The following is an 18,720-nucleotide window of genomic DNA, read 5'->3' on the forward strand; positions in this document are numbered from 1 at the left end:
GAGACGTGTACAGAGGTGAGAACAGTAGAGGGTAAGGACAGACAAAACAATGGAGGGAAAAAGTAAAAAATGAATGGATGAAAGAGTGCAAGAGAGAGAGAGAGGAGAGAGTACTGATGAGATGCTCCTGTCTTTCTCTCCCCCTCTGGCTATCTGCTGGTTATTTAATGGGCCCTCTCCTCCTCTCCCCACGGACCCTGAGGAAATGGGCTCTTAGCTAGGTTTCCATACATCACACACTGACACTGATGGTCCGAGTTTTGGATCCGTACATCTGATGTTTCTTTTTTAAATCAATTATTTACAATGTATCCGAGAGCCAGACAATTCATCATGCCTAATTGCAAAGCTTCAGCCAGCCATTGATCAGAGCAGCACTACCGCCTCTCTCAACACTCCAAACAGTGGAGGAAAGGGAGAGAAATACTTTCTTAAAAGAAGTGGGCTGTTAATCAATGGGATGTCAATATCTTTTAGAAAATGTTTTTTACAAGTTACCAACACACTGAACTGAATTATTCAATCTGGCGTAGCCAACACTTTTTAACTTCTGACACAGCAAACCCACTGAGTACAGATGTCAGTTCAATGTCTAGTGATTTGAATGCATTTTTACCAGCATGTCACCTGTGCAACTAGAGGCAAAAAAACTCTTCATCACCTCTACTCCATACTCAGTAACACATATAAAGCTCTCTGTCACCCTCTATTTAAATCTAACCAGAACGCTATCCTCCTGATTCCTGCTTAGAAGCAAAAACTCAAACAGGAAGTACCAGTGATGGGCTCAATATGGAAGTGGCCTGATGAAGCAAATGCTAAGCTACAGGAATGTTTTGCTAGCACAGGTAGGAATATGTTCTAGGATTCATCAGATAACATTGAGGAATTTACCACATAAGTCATCAGCTTAATTTATAAATGCATTGACGATGTCGTCCCCACAGTGACTGTATGAACTAATCCCAACCAGAAGGCATTGATTTTCAGGCAACATCCGCACTGGGCTAAAGGCTAGAGCTGCTGCTTACAAGGAGCAGGACACTAATCCTGACACTTACAAGAAATCCTGTTACAACCTCCGACGAGCCATCAAACAGTCAAAACGTCAATACAGGGCTAAGATCAAATCCTACTATGCCCGCTCTGACACTCATCGGATATGGGAGGGCTTGCAAACTATCACAGATTATAAAGGAAAACCCAGCTGCGAGCTGCCCAGTGACGCAAGCCTTCATCAGATGAGCTAAATTCCTTCTATACTCGCTTTTAGGCAAACAACACTGAACCATGCATGAGAGCGCAAGCTGTTCAAAACGACTGTGTGATCTCGATCTCTGTAGACAATGTGAATAAGACCTTTTAATTAACAGGTTAATATTCAGACAGATTACCAGGACATATACTGAGCATGCGCTGACCAGCTCAACACGGTGGACCCTCGAGGGTGAATGCTTAGTCACCTCTTGTACTCCTTATTCACCCACGACTGCTTGGACATGCACGAGCAAAATCATGACATTTGCTGACGACATGGCATTGGTTGGCCTGATCACCGACAACGATGAGAGGGAGGAGGTCAGTGACCCGGCAGTGTGGTGTTAGCACAAAAACCTCTTCCTTAATGTCAGCAAGACAAAGGAGCTAATCATGGACTGCAGGAAATGGAGAGCTGAGCACACCCTCATCCACATCAATGGGGCTGTAGTGAAGCGGGTCGAGAGCTCCAAGTTTCTCGGGGTCCACACACTAAGGAATTAAGATGGTCCACACACACCAACACAGTGGTGAAGAAGGCACGATAACACCTCTCCCCCCCCCCCAGAAAGCTGGTAAGATTTGGCATGGGCCCTCAGATCCTCAAAAAGTTCTACAGCTACACCATTGAGAGCATCTTGACTGGCTGCATCACCGCTTGGTATGGCAACTGCTTGGCATCCATCCGCAAGGCGCTACAGAGGGTAGTACGTACAGCCCAGTACATCACCGGGGCAGAGACTCCCTGCCATCCAAGACCTCTATACCAGGCAGTGTCAGAGGAAAGCCCTATAAATTGTCAAAGACTCCAGGCACCCAAGTCATAGACTGTTCTCTCTGCTATCACATGACGAGTGGTACCGATGCACAAAGTCTGGAACCAATTGGGTGCTGAACAGCTTCCTGCCATAAGACAGAAATCAAACGTATATTCAATATGTATATCAGATAATCTCCCTGCAGTGAACGGGCATACTCTTGTACTAATACATTACAATTGTAATAATAACAATTATGATCATCAGCAAGCACGTTTCTACGTGTCCTTTGGCTTGAGTAGTCTTTTTTCTCAGTGGATATGAATTGGGGCACATCTGTAGACCAGAGGGTGGATGTGGGCATGTGCTTGTCTGAAAATGGTTTGAATGTCCCTCCTGTTGTGTGCACCTCAGCCAAATAATCTACAAAATCAACAGCTTTGATAATACCAAGAAACAAGCAGAAGTATGATTGTTTGCATTATGAGACAAACCAATAAATATATTAACCTTTCCAAAACAGAACATGTTGGCATCTCCAAGTTGTTGTGTTAGATTTATATTAAATAGCAAAAACATTTACTTTGTTTGGAGCTGGCCATGCTGTGTTTGTAATGTCAGTGGACGTGTTGATGGAAGAAACAGACGTGCCTATGTAAATTTATGCTCTGTTTATCTTGCCAATTCTATAGAGACATTACTTTGACCTTTTATCAAAAAGCATGGTCCTTGAAAAAAGCAATTCAGCATAAATAGCACTTGTAGCATCCAGACTATAGGAGATGGGAAGGCATGCATTTGACACGTATGGCCTCTTCACTGGCATTTTTGTATGTTTGTGATTTCATGTTCTCACTCCTATAATTGTGTTGAGGTGAATTGAAGGATATTGGGTGCTTTCACCAGTGGATGCCTTGACTATAGGTACTCAGGCTAAGAGAGAGAGAGAAGGAAAGAAAGTGAAAAAAGACAGAATACGAGTTGGACAGAGACAGAAAAAAATTGCAATGAAGAGAAGGGAAATCATAGAGAGATGAATAGGGGAGGCGAAGTGAGGACAGGGAGAAGAGGGGAAAGGATAGGGAGGCAGGGAGGAAGAGAGAGGCTGATTGACAATTTGCATCGTCTTCAGAGAGTATCACCGGGACATGATTGAATCCAGTGAGGCTGAACCCATTAGGGGAGTGCGGCTGCTGTCGGAGGCCGAGCAGAAACCATTCACTCGCACCCCAGTCCCTGCACCTCACCCTCACCATTAATATTCATGCTAAACCAAAGTTACTGAGGGGAAAGAGAAGGACGGGTTTATCCATCCATCCATCCGTCCACACGCTGTTTGTTTGGTGGTTAAATTCTCACAAAGCAGTGACAGGACATTTACCTGGGCGTAAAAGATTGCGTTTGCATGTTGTTATCATGGGTCAGTCTGGAAATGTGGGGCTACAAATAATAATTACGTAAAATCTCTCAGAGGAATTAAAAGCTGAGCCCGAGGCAGAGGATATCATTTGTATTTTCAATGGTTGATTTTAGAAAGATGTGGCTCTCTGTACCTCACAGTATAATGACCCAGTAGAATCTTGCAGAGGAGCTAAGATGGTACAGTGAAAATCTGCCCACATAGATCCAGGCCAGTCGTTTAGCCCCAGGCCTTCAGCCATATTCCTGGACTTGACACAAGACCACCAGAGATAGATGTTGGCTCCAGGACCAGATCTGCCCAGACGCTGAGGGGTATGAGGCGGCTTTTATGACTTACCCCCACTCCCAACCACCCATCCACCCATCTCTCCTTTCGTTCTCCACAGCCCACAGGATGCCACAGAGAAACTTGTATGTTTGAATCAGTGACAAAGGGATCTGAGGAGAAGAGATCCTTCTCCATGTCCATATCTGAGACGCCAAACATGCCCACAGCTACCGATGCACTGAGTACAGGCCTGTATAGGAAGGCAATGTTTCAGACTGTGGAAGATGGAACCAGGGAGAGGGTGCTCTAGTTGGGATCAAAACTCTGGAGTGTTGCTGTTAGAATAAGGTGTCAATCTATCTCTTGGTCACAGCACGAGGTGTTAACAGAATGTGTTTGAACTGTTGACAGTCAAATAAATAGATCTGCAGATGCTGAAATATGTATTGAGTGACTGTCATGTATTTCCTTCAAATTATTCAGTAGAAGTTAACACATACAAATTTGTATTTTCTCTCTCTATGTCAATCTTTCACAAATAGATTGATTTTCTTTGATGAATCAATATAAACGCAACATGTAATGTGTTGATCCCATGTTTCATGAGCTGAAAAAAATGATCCCAGAAATGTTCCATATGCAGAAAAATGTATTTCTTTCAAATTTTCTGCACAAATGTAATTACATACCTGTTAATGAGCATTTCTCCTTTGCCAAGATAATCCATCCACCTGACAGGTGTGCCATATCAAGAAGATGATTAAACAGCATGATCATTACACAGGGGCAACTTTTGCTGGGGACAATAAAAGACCAATCTAAAATTAGCAGTTTTGTCACACAACACAATGCCATAGATGTCTCAAGTTTTGAGGCAAGGTGCAATTGGCATGCTGACTGAAGGAATGTCCACCAGAACTGTTGGCAGAGAATTTAATGTTCATTTCTCTACCATAAGCCGCCACCAACATTGTTTTAGAGAATTTGGCAGTACATCCAACCGGACTCACAACCGCAGACCACGTGTAACCACGCCAGCCCAGGACCTCCACATCTGGCTTCTTCACCTCCGGAATCGTTTGAGACCAGCCACCCGGACAGCTGATGAAACTGAGGAGTATTTCTGTCTGTAATAAAGCCCTTTTAGGGGGAAAACTCATTCTGATTGGCTGGGCTTTGCTCTCCAGTGGGTAGACCTGGCTCCCAAGTGGGTGGGCCTTTGACCTCCCAGGCCCACTCATGGCTGTGCCCCTTCCCAGTCATGTAAAATCCATAGATTAGGGCCTAATGAATTTATTTGAATTGACTGATTTCCTTATATTAACTGTAACTCAGTAAAACCATTGAAATTGTTGCATGTTGCGTTTATATATATGCTCAGTATAATATCACAATTGCACAACACTCATGTTAATTCAATTTAATGGGTTTAAATGTATACCTGCTTTGATAAATGCATGTAATCATTTCTGTTAGATAAATATCTTAATTTACTGCTGTCACTCAGAGATGGGAAAATTTGTTAAACACGATTTAACAGAGAAATACAAGGCTTTTAAATACTACATCGACATTAAAAATGTGTAGTTTTCTATCAGGAACACAGGAGATCATTGCTTCTATATTGAGTGTAAATCCAATAACCAAAACCAACATGAATCCAAGTGTACTTAACCCTTATTTCACAATACCATGGCGCCACAAATACACTTCAAATCCAGTCCTACAAGTTTCAAGTTGTATTGTCAAGTGCACAAGTTCAGTGAAGCTCCTTTCTTGCAAACGCCTTTCGTTGCAAACAATGCAGTAATCAATATCAGTTTACTATTTTGAAAAAAGTAAAGGAGAACAAAAACACAGGAGAAATAGAAATAAGAAGAACACAACTATGTAAGTAACCTATATACATGGTCAGTGCCAATACCATATTTACAATGTGCAGGGATACTGGAGTGATAGAGGTAGTTATGTAAAGGAGTAAGGTGACTAGGCGTCCGGATATATTAGAAACAGAGTAGAAGCAGCGTATAATTGCGGACTCCTCTTTAAATCTGCGTATTTCTCCAATGCTCGGCTGTCCTGAGTCTGCACAACACTGCCAGAACCTAGGACCAAGGGAGACGCTCAAGTTTTTTAATACTATATCTCTTGACACATTGATGAAAATATTCTTGGCCTCTAAACCTTCAAACTGCATACTGGACCCTATTCCAACTAAACTACTGAAAGAGCTGCTTCCTGTGCTTGGCCCTCCCATGTTAAATATAGTAAATGTCTCCCTATCCACCGGATGTGTACCAAACTCACTAAAAGTGGCAGTAATAAAGCTTCTCTTGTAAAAGCCAAACCTTGACCCAAAAAATATAAAAAATTATCGACCTATATTGACTCTCCCATTCCTCTCAAAAATGATAGAAAAAAGCTGTTGCGCAGCAACTCACTGCCTTCCTGAAGACAAACAATGTATACGAAATGCTTCAGTCTGGTTTTAGACCCCATGATAGCACTTAGACTGCACTTGTGAAGGTGGTAAATAACCTTTTAATGGTGTCAGACCAAGGCTCTGCATCTGTCTTCGTGCTCCTAGACCTTAGTGCTGCTTTTGATACCATCGATCACCATGTTCTTTTGGAGAGATTGGAAACCCAAATTGGTATACACAGACAAGTTCTGGCCTGGTTGTGATCTTATCTGTCGGAAAGATACCAGTTTGTTTCTGACAAATCAACTGTAAATCTCGGTGTTCCTCAAGGTTCCGTTTTACGACAACTATTGTTTTCACTGGATATTTTACCTCTTGGTGATGTAATTCGGAAACATAATGTTAACTTTCACTGCTATGCGGACTACACACAGCTGTGCATGTCGATGAAACATGGTGAAGCCCCAAAATTGCCCTCCCTGGAAGCCTGTGTTTCAGACATTAGGAAGTTTATGGCGGTTTATGTTTTACTTTTAAACTCGGACAAACAAAGATGCTAGTTCTAGATCTCAAGAAACAAAGAGATCTTCTGTTGGATATGACAATTAATCTTGATGGTTGTACAGTCATCTCAAATAAAACTGTGAAGGACCTCAGCTTTACTCTGGACCCTGATCTCTCTTTTGACGAACATATCAAGTATATTTCAAGGACAGCTTTTTTCGTCACATTGCAAAAATCAGAAACTTTATGTACAAAAATTATGCAGAATATTTCATCCATGATTTTCTCATTTCTAGATTAGACTACTACAATGCTCTATTTTCTGGCTCCCCAGATAAAGTACTAAATAAACTTCAGTTAGTGCTAAACACAGATGCTAGAATCATGACTAGAACCAAAAAATGTGATCATATTATTCCAGTGTTAACCTGCCTTCCTGTTAAGGCTATGGCTGATTTCAAGGTTTTACCTCTAACCTACAAAGCATTACATGGGCTTGCTCTTACTTATCTTTCCAATTTGGTCCTGCCGTACATAGCTACACGTACGCTATGGTCACAAGACGCAGGCCTCCATACTGTCCCTATAATTTCTAAGCAAACAGCTGGAGGCAGGGCTTTCTCCTATAGAGCTCCATTTCTATGGAATGGTCTGCCTATCCATGTGAGAGATGCAGACTCAGTCTCGACCTTTAAGTCTTTATTGAAGACTAATCTCTTCAGTTGGTTCTATGATTGAGTGGAATCTGGCACAGGGGTGTGAAGGTGAACGAAAAGGCACTGGAGCGACGAACCGCCCTTGCTGTCTCTGCCCTGCCGGTTCCCCTCTCTCCACTGGGATTCTCTGCCTCTAACCCTATTATGGGGGCTGAGTCACTGGCTTACTAGTGCTCTTCCATGCCGTCCCTAGGAGGAGTGCGTCACTTGAGTGGGTTGAGTCACTGACGTGATCTTCCTGTACGGGTTGGCGCCCCCATCGGGTTAGTGCCGTGGGGGAGGTCGTTGTGGGCTATACTCGGCCTTGTCTAAGGGTAGTAGGTTGGCGGTTGAAGATATCCTTCTAGTGGTGTGGGGGGCTGTACCTTGGCAAAGTGTGTAGGGTTATATCCTGCCTGTTTGGCCTTCTCCGGGGGTATCGTCGGACAGGGCCACAGTGTCTCCCGACCCCTCCATTCTCAGCCTCCAGTATTTACGCTGCAGTTGTTTATATGTCGTGGGGATAGGGTCAGTCTGTAATATCTGGAGTATTTCTCATGACTCCTTGCTGTCCCCAGTCCACCTGGTCATGCTGCTGCTCCAGTTTCAACTGTTCTGCCTGCGGCTATGGAACCCTGACCTGTTCACCGGATGTGCTATCTTGTACCGGACCTGCTGTTTTGGACTCTCTCTCTACCGAACCTGCTGTCTCTAACTCTGAATGATCGACTATGAAAAGCCAACTGACATTTACTCCTGAGGTGCTGACCTGTTGCACTCTCTACAACCACTGTTGTAGAGAGTGCAACATCTTGTCCATGTACTGTTATAATCTCCACCCGGCACAGCCAGAAGAGGACTGGCCACCCCTCAGAGCCTGGTTCCTCTCTAGGTTTTTTCCTAGGTTCTGGCCTTTCTAGGGAGTTTTTCCAAGCCACCGTGCTTCTACATCTGCATTGTTTACTGTTTGCTGTTTTAGGCTGGGTTTCTGTAGAGCACTTTGTGACAAGGGCTGATGTAAAAAGGGCTTTATAAATACATTTGATTGATTGATATGATGATTGTGTGTGTGTATATGTGTCCCTAATGTTACTGCATCTCCCTCTCTCTCTCTCTCTCTCTCTCTCTCTCTCTCTCTCTCTCTCTCTCTCTCTCTCTGCTAATGTTCTTGATTTTTCAGACTTGATGTAGAGTAACTTTGGGATCATGTTAGAGGGGACTACGACGATCAAGTTATGAACATGCTAATTAGGGAGGAGTGGCCTGAAATAGAAGCTGAAATGACTACTCTGCGTCTGCCAATACAAGAAAAAGGCTTTATTTAAGTGGGCTTAATGTAGCCTAGTGACTACTCATAAGGACTGGGATTAGGTCAAATATACTTCACTCACTAATGCACACTTAATGGTTCAACTATACACTGAGTGTTCAACACATTAGGAACACCTACTCTTTCCATGACATGGACTGACCAAGTGAATCCAGGTGAAAGCTATGATCCCTTATTGATGTCACTTCTTAAATCCACCTCAATCAGTGTAGATGAAGGGGAGGAGACAGGTTAAAGAAGGATTTTTAAGCCTTGAGGCAATTGAGATATGGATTGTGTATGTGTGCCATTCAGAGGGTGAACGGGGAAGACACAAGATTTAAGTGCCTTTGAGCGGGGTATGGTAGTAGGTGCCAGGCGCACCGGTTTGAGTGTCAAGAACTGCAATGCTGCTGGGTTTTTCATGTTCAATAGTTCCCCATGTGTATCAAGAATTGTTCACCACCCAAAGGAAATCCAGCCAACTTAACAAATTGAGGCTGCTCTGAGAGCAAAAGGGAGTGCAACTCAATAGTAGGAAGGTGTTCGTCATGTTTTGTACAAACGCAGGTAGACATACATGTTGCAATATCTAAACATGAACTCAAGGTTACTTAAGTAACCCGGTTCTATTTCAAATACTTGTTTCGATGTCTCACTATGGGAGACACCTGGGCGTGTCCACAACCTCGAAGTAACCAATCACACAGCATCTGTTGGAGACAGACAGGTCGAGTGGCGAATAAGGTGAGCCTTTTCCTCCATAAAGTGAGCCACTCATGAGGGTGAGACATCTCACTCTTATTCTCATCGAATACTTGAGGTTACGTAAGTTACCTTGAGTTCTATTTCAAATACAAGTGTCCATGTCTCTCTGAGATATGGCCAACTCCTGTAAGCAAACATGCTTTCCTGAAGCCAGGGTAGTTCCAACAGCATCACCCCTCAGAGGCTCCCACAATGAGGACTGTATGCCCCAATGAAGGTGCAGTTACGTTCAGTCGGTTAAACCTCATAAAGATCTTAGGGGCGCGAGGCAGCCCAACATGCTGCCTCGCAAATCTCTTGTAAACAGTGCCCAAGAGGTAGCCAAACCTCTGATTAAATGAGCCCTCAGGCCCTCCGGTGGCTTGCTATTATAATCAAATATAATAGCCTCCACTATCCAATGGGATAGCCGTTTACGAGCGAGGGGCCCTTCTTTACAGGGTAGGCGCCCAGGACACGAAGATTGGTAACTCTTGCGCATGCTCTCATTCTATCCAAGTAGATGAGCAACTTGCCTACTGGACATAAACCCTGGAGACTCCGAGTTGAAGGGCAGCGGGCGGAAAGCCTTGTAATTGCTGCTGACCTTAGGCATAACAATGTTACCTTGGAAAAGGGTAACAATGTTACCTTGGAAAACCTGGGGGAAACTGTAGGCACAAATGGTGAACTGGATAGTGTGTGTAGCTCACTCACTTGCTTTGAGGATGTAAGGGCAATCAGCAAAGCAGTTTTGAAATATATATATTTCAACTTCACGCTTCCCAGCAAAAGGTTGCTCAGAAATCACCTCAGGCACAGTAGACAGGTCCCAAGATGGGGCCAAAGGCATGGTAACTGGGCGTAAGCGACACGCCCCCTTCATGAAACAATACAACAGCGGGTGTTTCCCAACTGTGTTGTTTTCTAAGCCTTTATGACTGGCAGAGATAGCGGCTAAATGGATCTTAACTGTGGGAAACACTTTCCCTCTGTCCAAAAGGCATAAAATCTTAGATACAGAGCATTGGTAGCATGCGTTGAAAGCGGTTCAGGGAACAGAACCGAAAACCCACAAAATAATGCAATTTTTGGAGGAACAAAAACAGAACTGGAAATTAACTGGAAATGAATGTTCCAGAAAATAACCTTAATTTTCAAATCTTGAGAACCGGTTAATAATGTTTTTTTTTTTTCAAAACATAGTCTTTATGTATATAAAAGTTATAATGATAGTAATAGTCTAAACACATAAAACGTTCACGTCATGTCATAATGTTCATCGTTTTAAGCCAAGCCCCCTCCATGTCCACCCCTCTCTATCGTTCTCTCCCCACCGGTGAAATTTCAGTGTAAATTAATGAGCTATTTTGTAAAAACAACGTTGATTTCACAGGTAAAACAAAGATCAAAAATTAAATATATTAACCTTTTTTGGTTCTAACCAGTTCAGAAGTTAATTATCTGGTAAAAAATGTATAAATAGGGGTTCTGTTCAGAACGGAATGATTGGAAAATAATTTTGGTTCAAACCACTGATTAGTAAAGAATGATCTGTTTTCGGTCACACCACTTCTCAAAAACGCACCACTTGTTTTCATACAGTGAGGGTGTAGAAGGGGCTCTTGTGCTCATGATAGTCTCAATGACTCTGAGATGCAAGCCTGTCACCTTCAGATGTATCCCTTTACGGGCTTGGCCCAGGGGGCCATGGTTTCCAGGTGAGGGTGGAAAAGCTCTCTGTTCGCCTGGGTCAACAGACCACTGTGTAAAGAAAGTTACAAGGGCTCATCATAAAGCAGCCAAATGATCTCCCCTAACCAGAGTCTGCCTAACCACCATGGGGCTACCAAGATAAGGGATAATCCTTGTTCCGCACTCTGTTCAGATTGGGGAGAAACAAGCATTAAGGAGGAAAAGCATAGAGCATCAGCCAGTTCATCCAGCCCCATTGGTGTGTATCCAGCTATTGTGTACGATGGCCAGACTATATTTCACAACCTAGGTGTGCTCTGCTCCACAGAATAATCACCACCTTCCTCAATGACACGACTCATGGGGGGAGAGCCAGAGGAGAAGATCGAGGGGCCCCTCCAGTGACGAAGTGCCCGAAACTGGGTCACCGATATCTGTTGATTGCGGTGTTGTAATAAACACAAGCGAAGGGCAGTCCCCTGACGGGGGAAGGTCTGTCATTCTCAGTAGTCCCAGTGGTACTGCTGAGATGGTGGATGCCATCAACCCTAGCACTCGGAGACACGTTCTGAGTGTGACCGACCGCCTCCTTTTGAACAGGGAGAAGCATTGTCAGAACGACACAATGCAGCCCTCCAATAGTGTAGCCCGATAAGACAGAGAATCCAGCTTAATGCCTAGATATTCTATTCTCTGTGTGGGCATCAGACCGCACAGAGTATGATTGTTGATTGTTGTATTTTGCCAGTATTCTCTGCACCGCTCACTGCATCAAGGCTGCATTGTCTGCTCTATATGACGCTTTGTAAATCTTTAATTTTGAACCACTCAGTCACTTATCCCTTCTTCCTATGGTAGTAGCAGTGAGTATCTATAGTATTATTGATAATGATATAATTATATATATATATATTACATTTATTATTATCTGAAAGAGGCTTTGGTATTAGTCTGTCTGAGGGGCTGCACGTGTGAAACCTGTGGTACTAAGTCTGGTATGTTTGATATAATAGTGGCGAACAAACAAATTGAGAGCGAGGTATGAGCCAACCATGCCGACCATGGCTAAGGGAAACGCTGGCATCCTGAATACTTTTTGTTAATATTTTTAATTCATTTAATTTATTCTCCCCTGGAAAAACTAGACTAATCGGTGGCTACATTTCATTATCATGCCAATGTATTATCACCACTGGACCCGTAGCCTAAAGACACCTGCCTCGTTGCTAAACAAGGAAGATATTTCACAGTCATCAAATGCGGTGAGTATTATGGCTTGGATAGTTTCTAGCCTGGTCGGGGCGGAGGAGAGTGAGAGCAGAGTGGATCAAGTCACATAAGCAACAAAGTGAGGTATTTTGTGTGGGTGATCAGATTGAATGGTGTGTGTGCGTGTGTAATCAGCTGTATTGTATGTGGAGACTGTGACATGAGTGAGGCGAGGTTGTAGATACAGTGGGGAGAACAAGTATTTGATACACTGCCGATTTTGCAGGTTTTCCTACTTACAAAGTATGTAGAGGTCTGTACTTTCTATCATAGGTACACTTCAACTGTGAGAGATTAAATCTAAAACAAAAATCCAGAAAATCACATTGTATGATTTTTAAGTAATTAATTTGCATTTTATTGCATGACATAAGTATTTGATTCATCAGAAACGCAGAACTTAATATTTGGTACAGAAACCTTTTGTTTTCAATTACAGAGATCATACGTTTCCTTTAGTTCTTGACCAGGTTTGCACACACTGCAGCAGAGATTTTGGCCCACTCCTCCATACAGACCTTCTCCAGATCCTTCAGGTTTCGGGGCTGTCGCAGGGCAATACGGACTTTCAGCTCCCTCCAAAGATTTTCTATTGGGTTCAGGTCTGGAGACTGGCTAGGCCACTCCAGGACCTTGAGATGCTTCTCACTCCTCAGTTGCCCTGGCTGTGTATTTTGGGTCGTTGTCATGCTGGAAGACCCAGCCACGACCCATATTCAATGCTCTTACTGAGGGAAGGAGGTTGTTGGCCAAGATCTCGCGATACATGGCCCCATCCATCCTCCCCTCAATACGGTGCAGTCGTCCTGTCCCCTTTGCAGAAAAGCATCCCCAAAGAATGATGTTTCCACCTCCATGCTTCACGGTTGGGATGGTGTTCTTGGGGTTGTACTCATCCTTCTTCTTCCTCCAAACACGGCGAGTGGAGTTTAGACCAAAAAGCTCTATTTTTGTCCCATCAGACCACATGACCTTCTCCCATTCCTCCTCTGGATCATCCAGATGGTCATTGGCAAACTTCAGACGGGCCTGGACATGCGCTGGCTTGAGCAGGGGGACCTTGCGTGCTCTGCAGGATTTTAATCCATGACGGCGTAGTGTGTTACTAATGGTTTTCTTTGAGACTGTGGTCCCAGCTCTCTTCAGGTCATTGACCAGGTCCTGCCGTGTAGTTCTGGGCTGATCCCTCACCTTTCTCATGATCATTGATGCCCCACGAGGTGAGATCTTGCATGGAGCCCCAGACCGAGGGTGATTGACCATCATCTTGAACTTCTTCCATTTTCTAATAATTGCGCCAACAGTTGTTGCCTTCTCACCAAGCTGATTGCCTATTGTCCTGTAGCCCATCCCAGCCTTGTGCAGGTCTACAATTTTACCCCTGATGTCCTTACACAGCTCTTTGTTCTTGGCCATTGTGGAGAGGTTGGAGTCTGTTTGATTGAGTGTGTGGACAGGTGTCTTTTATACAGGTAACGAGTTCAAACAGGTGCAGTTAATACAGGTAATGAGTGGAGAACAGGAGGGATTCTTAAAGAAAAACTAACAGGTCTGTGAGAGACGGAATTCTTATTGGTTGGTAGGTGATCAAATACTTATGTCATGCAATAAAATGATAATAAATTATTTAAAAATCATACAATGTGATTTTCTGGATTTTTGTTTTAGATTCCGTCTTTCACAGTTGAAGTGTACCTATGATAAAATTACAGACCTCTAAAAACCTGCAAAATTGGCAGTGTATCAAATCCTTGTTCTCCCCACTGTATAATGGGTTATTGTAAACTATGGAGCTAAACAGGATTATCGAGGTTTATGCTTTGGTGCTATTTATGGGCTGAATGTATGTTGGTGAACCAGTTATCGCTGTCCTTCCAAATCGTGGTTACATTTGTATGAGTATTACTAACAATACAGTATATTCCTAGGAAAAGTCTATGTAATATAATAACTCAAATCGTGTTCTTTACTCTATAGTAGTAGCCAGCTGATGAAACAGATTAGGCTAAAGATTTTGGCTAGGCAAAATATTATCCCCCTTCACCCACCACGCATCAAACACCTCAAGTCATGCATTTCAATACATTTACAATTCAATTTCTTCAAAATATCAGCAAAAAGCGACAATTGCCCCCTGCCCTACTTTCCACGCAGAAGTGCTTGAGGGTGTGATACTTGCCAAAGCAAGGGACTGTGTTACAAGGCTCACACATATACTTGGCTATCTTTCTTTGTTGATGTTAGACAGACCATGCAATGCCTCCCTGTGCTTGTACCTTGCACAGTGGTCTGGGGGACATCGCTTGGGAAGTGGCATCCACTGAGGCATAGAGGATTGTCAGAGGCAGGCCGGCCCGCAGTGGTGGTCGTCAAGGAGCTGACGCATCAGGTTTATCCTGTAGTGCTGGTACGAGCTCCCTGTGACCTGCTGGTGGACAATGTGGACGTTGAGCTTCTTGAACCATTTGAGGGACATTCTGGCGCACTCAACAAAACTGTTTTGCATGTCCACTTTGTCAATTTCTCCCATCTTCTTGTTGTACTCCAACACACAGTTGGCTTAATTTTACTCTCTCCAGTGACATACTCCAGTTTTCCTTTGTCAAACATTTTGGAGGTGTGCACGGTGGACAGAACATGGACATTGCTTTCGTCATGCCATTTCACTGCCATTATCTCCCCATTGGTTTGGAACTCCACCTCCACCTCCCTCTTGCTCATTTTATTTTTGAATATTGGCATGCCCTTCCTGTTGGATCTCACTGAGCCACGGGCCCCTGTGTTCTCCCTAAAAAGGTACTGGAAAATGGTTGGGCTACTGTACCACAAATACAGTGTGCCCCTTTCTGAGGTAAGACTGCATCATGGGGATCACCACTGACTCAGATATGCCAAGACCCTCTACATGCCTTATATCTGTGGTGGCTCCGGTGTATGTGATCAGGTCCTGTACATATCCTGTCAGACAGTCACATAAAACAAAAAACCTGATCTGTGGCTCTTTGATGGGATTTATTGATGGAATGCAAGCCTCCCTTTCCAAGGCATGAGAGACTCATCAATGTCCTTGTGAGGCACAAACACTCTTCCAAATGTCTTGGTAAAGCTGCCTAGAATATTACTAATTCTGTGAAGGTGGTCAGTGAGGATGGCAGTGGCGTTGCTCACAAAGTTGAGCGCTCTCAGCAAGACAAGGAAGTGGTCCTAGGCGAAACGTTTTATGAAAAAAGGTGTCTGCAGTATGTGGTCAGTGGTCCAGTAGTTCCTTTACAGAGCCCTTCACTAGCCCCATCCCCAGCACCGTGTACAGGGATGTATACATTTTACTGATGGTAGTGTTCACCTATTTTGAGAGCTTCCCTTTTACGTCAGGGTGTCTTCTCTTTCAGTCCACTAGAATACCTGCAAACAAATATGCATATTTACTAGGCTAAAGGCATTCAGAATTATGATACATTGGAAGTGAGCCCTGTGTTTTCCTTTAATATGATAATGGTTATACTTATTGGTTTCCTGCACCACATTCCTCATCAAGGAACAGTTTAAAACATGCCAGACAGGGTGTCATTGAAGTCTATCTCTGATGCTGTGAAGTGACTGGATCTCCAGCAGGGACCATCCTCCTCAACTTCAACCACTTCTCCCTCACAGCCTACAAGATTGGCAGCAGCACCACATATTGTGAAGGTGAGGGCTGCTCATTGCCTTCAAGATGGGGTGGGCACCATTGTCCTCTGACATCTCACAGTCCAGAAGGTTGGGGGGGGCAGATTTCATCATGACTATCTGATTGATCCGACTCACTCTCAAACACAGATTCTTCATCAGAATTTTTCTTGTATCTCCTCACCAGTGAGACGTTTCCTTTTGAAACTGGACATTATCTCTATATTCAATGGTGATCGGTGTCTGTCAAGAGTTACGTTTTTCTGTGAGGACTGACTAGATTGTAACTATGGTTACTCAGGGTTGCCAGCTCAGACCCCCCTTTCCAGGGTTTTTATTATTATTTAGCTTATAAACTTCTCCTGTGTTCCCCCCCCCCTCTTTATTGATAAATCCCATCATAGTAATGTTTCCTCCAATATCCCCCCACGATACATTCCCCAATTCTACCCCCGTGGACTTTAAATGTTAGCTTAGTTGGCACATTTCTAAACAATATTACATGTCTCCCTTGTGCTCACCAGAGATGTGGTACATTGTAAGCAAGTCTAGCTGTTATGTCACTAACTTACAGTGGCTTGCGAAAGTATTTATTTATATATATTATTTTTTTCACCTTTATTTAACCAGGTAAGCTAGTTGAGAACAAGTTCTCATTTACAACTGTGATCTGGCCAAGATAAAGCACAGCAGTGCGACAGAAACAACACAGAGTTACATGGAATAAACAAGTGTACAGTCAACACAACAGAAAAAAAGAAAGTCTATATACAGTGTGTGCAAATGGCATGAGGAGGTATGGCAATAAGTAGGCCATAGTAGCAAAGTAATTACAATTTAGCAGATTAACACTGGAGTGATAGATGAGCAAACGATGAGCAGATGATGGTGTGTAAGTAGTGATACTGGTGTGCAAAAGAGCAGCAAAGTAAATAAAAACAATATGGGAATGAGGTAGGTAGGTTGGGTGGGTGGGCTATTTACAGATGGACTATGTACAGCTGCAGCAGTCGGTTAGCTGCTCAGATAGCTGATGTTTAAAGTTAGTGAGGGAAATGTAAGTCTCCAGCTTCAGCGATTTTTGCAATTCGTTCCAGTCACTGGCAGCAGAGAACTGGATGGAAAGGCGGCCAAAGGGGGTGTTGGCTTTGGGGATGACCAGTGACATATACCTGCTGAAGCGCATGCTACGGGTGGGTGTTGTTATCGTGACCAGTGAGCTGAGATAAGGCAGAGCTTTACCTAGCATAGAATTGTAGATGACCTGGAGCCAGTGGGTCTGGCGACGAATATGTAGTGAGGGCCAGCCGACTAAAGCAAACAGGTCGCAGAGGTGTGTGGTATAAGGCGCTATGGTAAGAAAACGGATGGCACTGTGACAGACTGCATTCATTTTCCTGAGTAGAGTATTGAGCCGGTCACGGGTGCACCTCAGCCACACTCAAGGTACTAAACGATATCATAACCGCCATCGATAAAAGACAGTACTGTGCAGCCGTCTTCATCGACCTTGCCAAGGCTTTCGACTCAGTCAATCACCATATTCTTATCGGCAGACTCAGTAGCCTCGTTTTTTCGGATGACTGCCTTGCCTGGTTCACCAATTACTTTGCAGACAGAGTTCAGTGTGTCAAATCGGAGGGCATGCTGTCCGGTCCTCTGGCAGTCTCTATGGGGGTGCCACAGGGTTCAATTCTCGGGCCGACTCTTTTCTCTGTGTATATCAATGATGTTGCTCTTGCTGCGGGCGATTCCCTGATCCACCTCTACGCAGACGACACCATTCTATATACTTTCGGCCTGTCATTGGACACTGTGCTATCTAACCTCCAAACGAGCTTCAATGCCATACAACACTCCTTCCGTGGCCTCCAACTGCTCTTAAACGCTAGTAAAACCAAATGCATGCTTTTCAACCGATCGCTGCCTGCACCCGCATGCCCGACTAGCATCACCACCCTGGATGGTTCCGACCTTGAATATGTGGACATCTATAAGTGCCTAGGTGTCTGGCTAGACTGCAAACTCTCCTTCCAGACTCATATCAAACATCTCCAATCGAAAATCAAATCAAGAGTCGGCTTTCTATTCCGCAACAAAGCCTCCTTCACTCACACCGCCAAGCTTACCCTAGTAAAACTGACTATCCTCGACTTCGGCGATGTCATCTACAAAATGGCTTCCAACACTCTACTCAGCAAACTGGATGCAGTCTATCACAGTGCCATCCGTTTTGTCACTAAAGCACCTTATACCACCCACCACTGCGACTTGTATGCTCTAGTCGGCTGGCCCTCGCTACATATTCGTCGCCAGGTCTGGCTCCAGGTCATCTACAAGTCCATGCTAGGTAAATCTCCGCCCTATCTCAGTTCACTGGTCACAATGGCAACACCCATCCGTAGCACGCGCTCCAGCAGGTGTATCTCACTGATCATCCCTAAAGCCAACACCTCATTTGGCCGCCTTTCGTTCCAGTACTCTGCTGCCTGTGACTGGAACGAACTGCAAAAATCGCTGAAGTTGGAGACTTTTATCTCCCTCACCAACTTCAAACATCAGCTATCTGAGCAGCTAACCGATCGCTGCAGCTGTACATAGTCTATTGGTAAATAGCCCACCCATTTTCACCTACCTCATTCCCATACTGTTTTTATACTGTTTTTATTTATTTACTTTTCTGCTCTTTTGCACACCAATATCTCTAC

The sequence above is a fragment of the Oncorhynchus nerka genome, linkage group LG2 (genome assembly GCF_034236695.1).
Source record: "Oncorhynchus nerka isolate Pitt River linkage group LG2, Oner_Uvic_2.0, whole genome shotgun sequence".
Taxonomy (NCBI): domain Eukaryota; kingdom Metazoa; phylum Chordata; class Actinopteri; order Salmoniformes; family Salmonidae; genus Oncorhynchus; species Oncorhynchus nerka.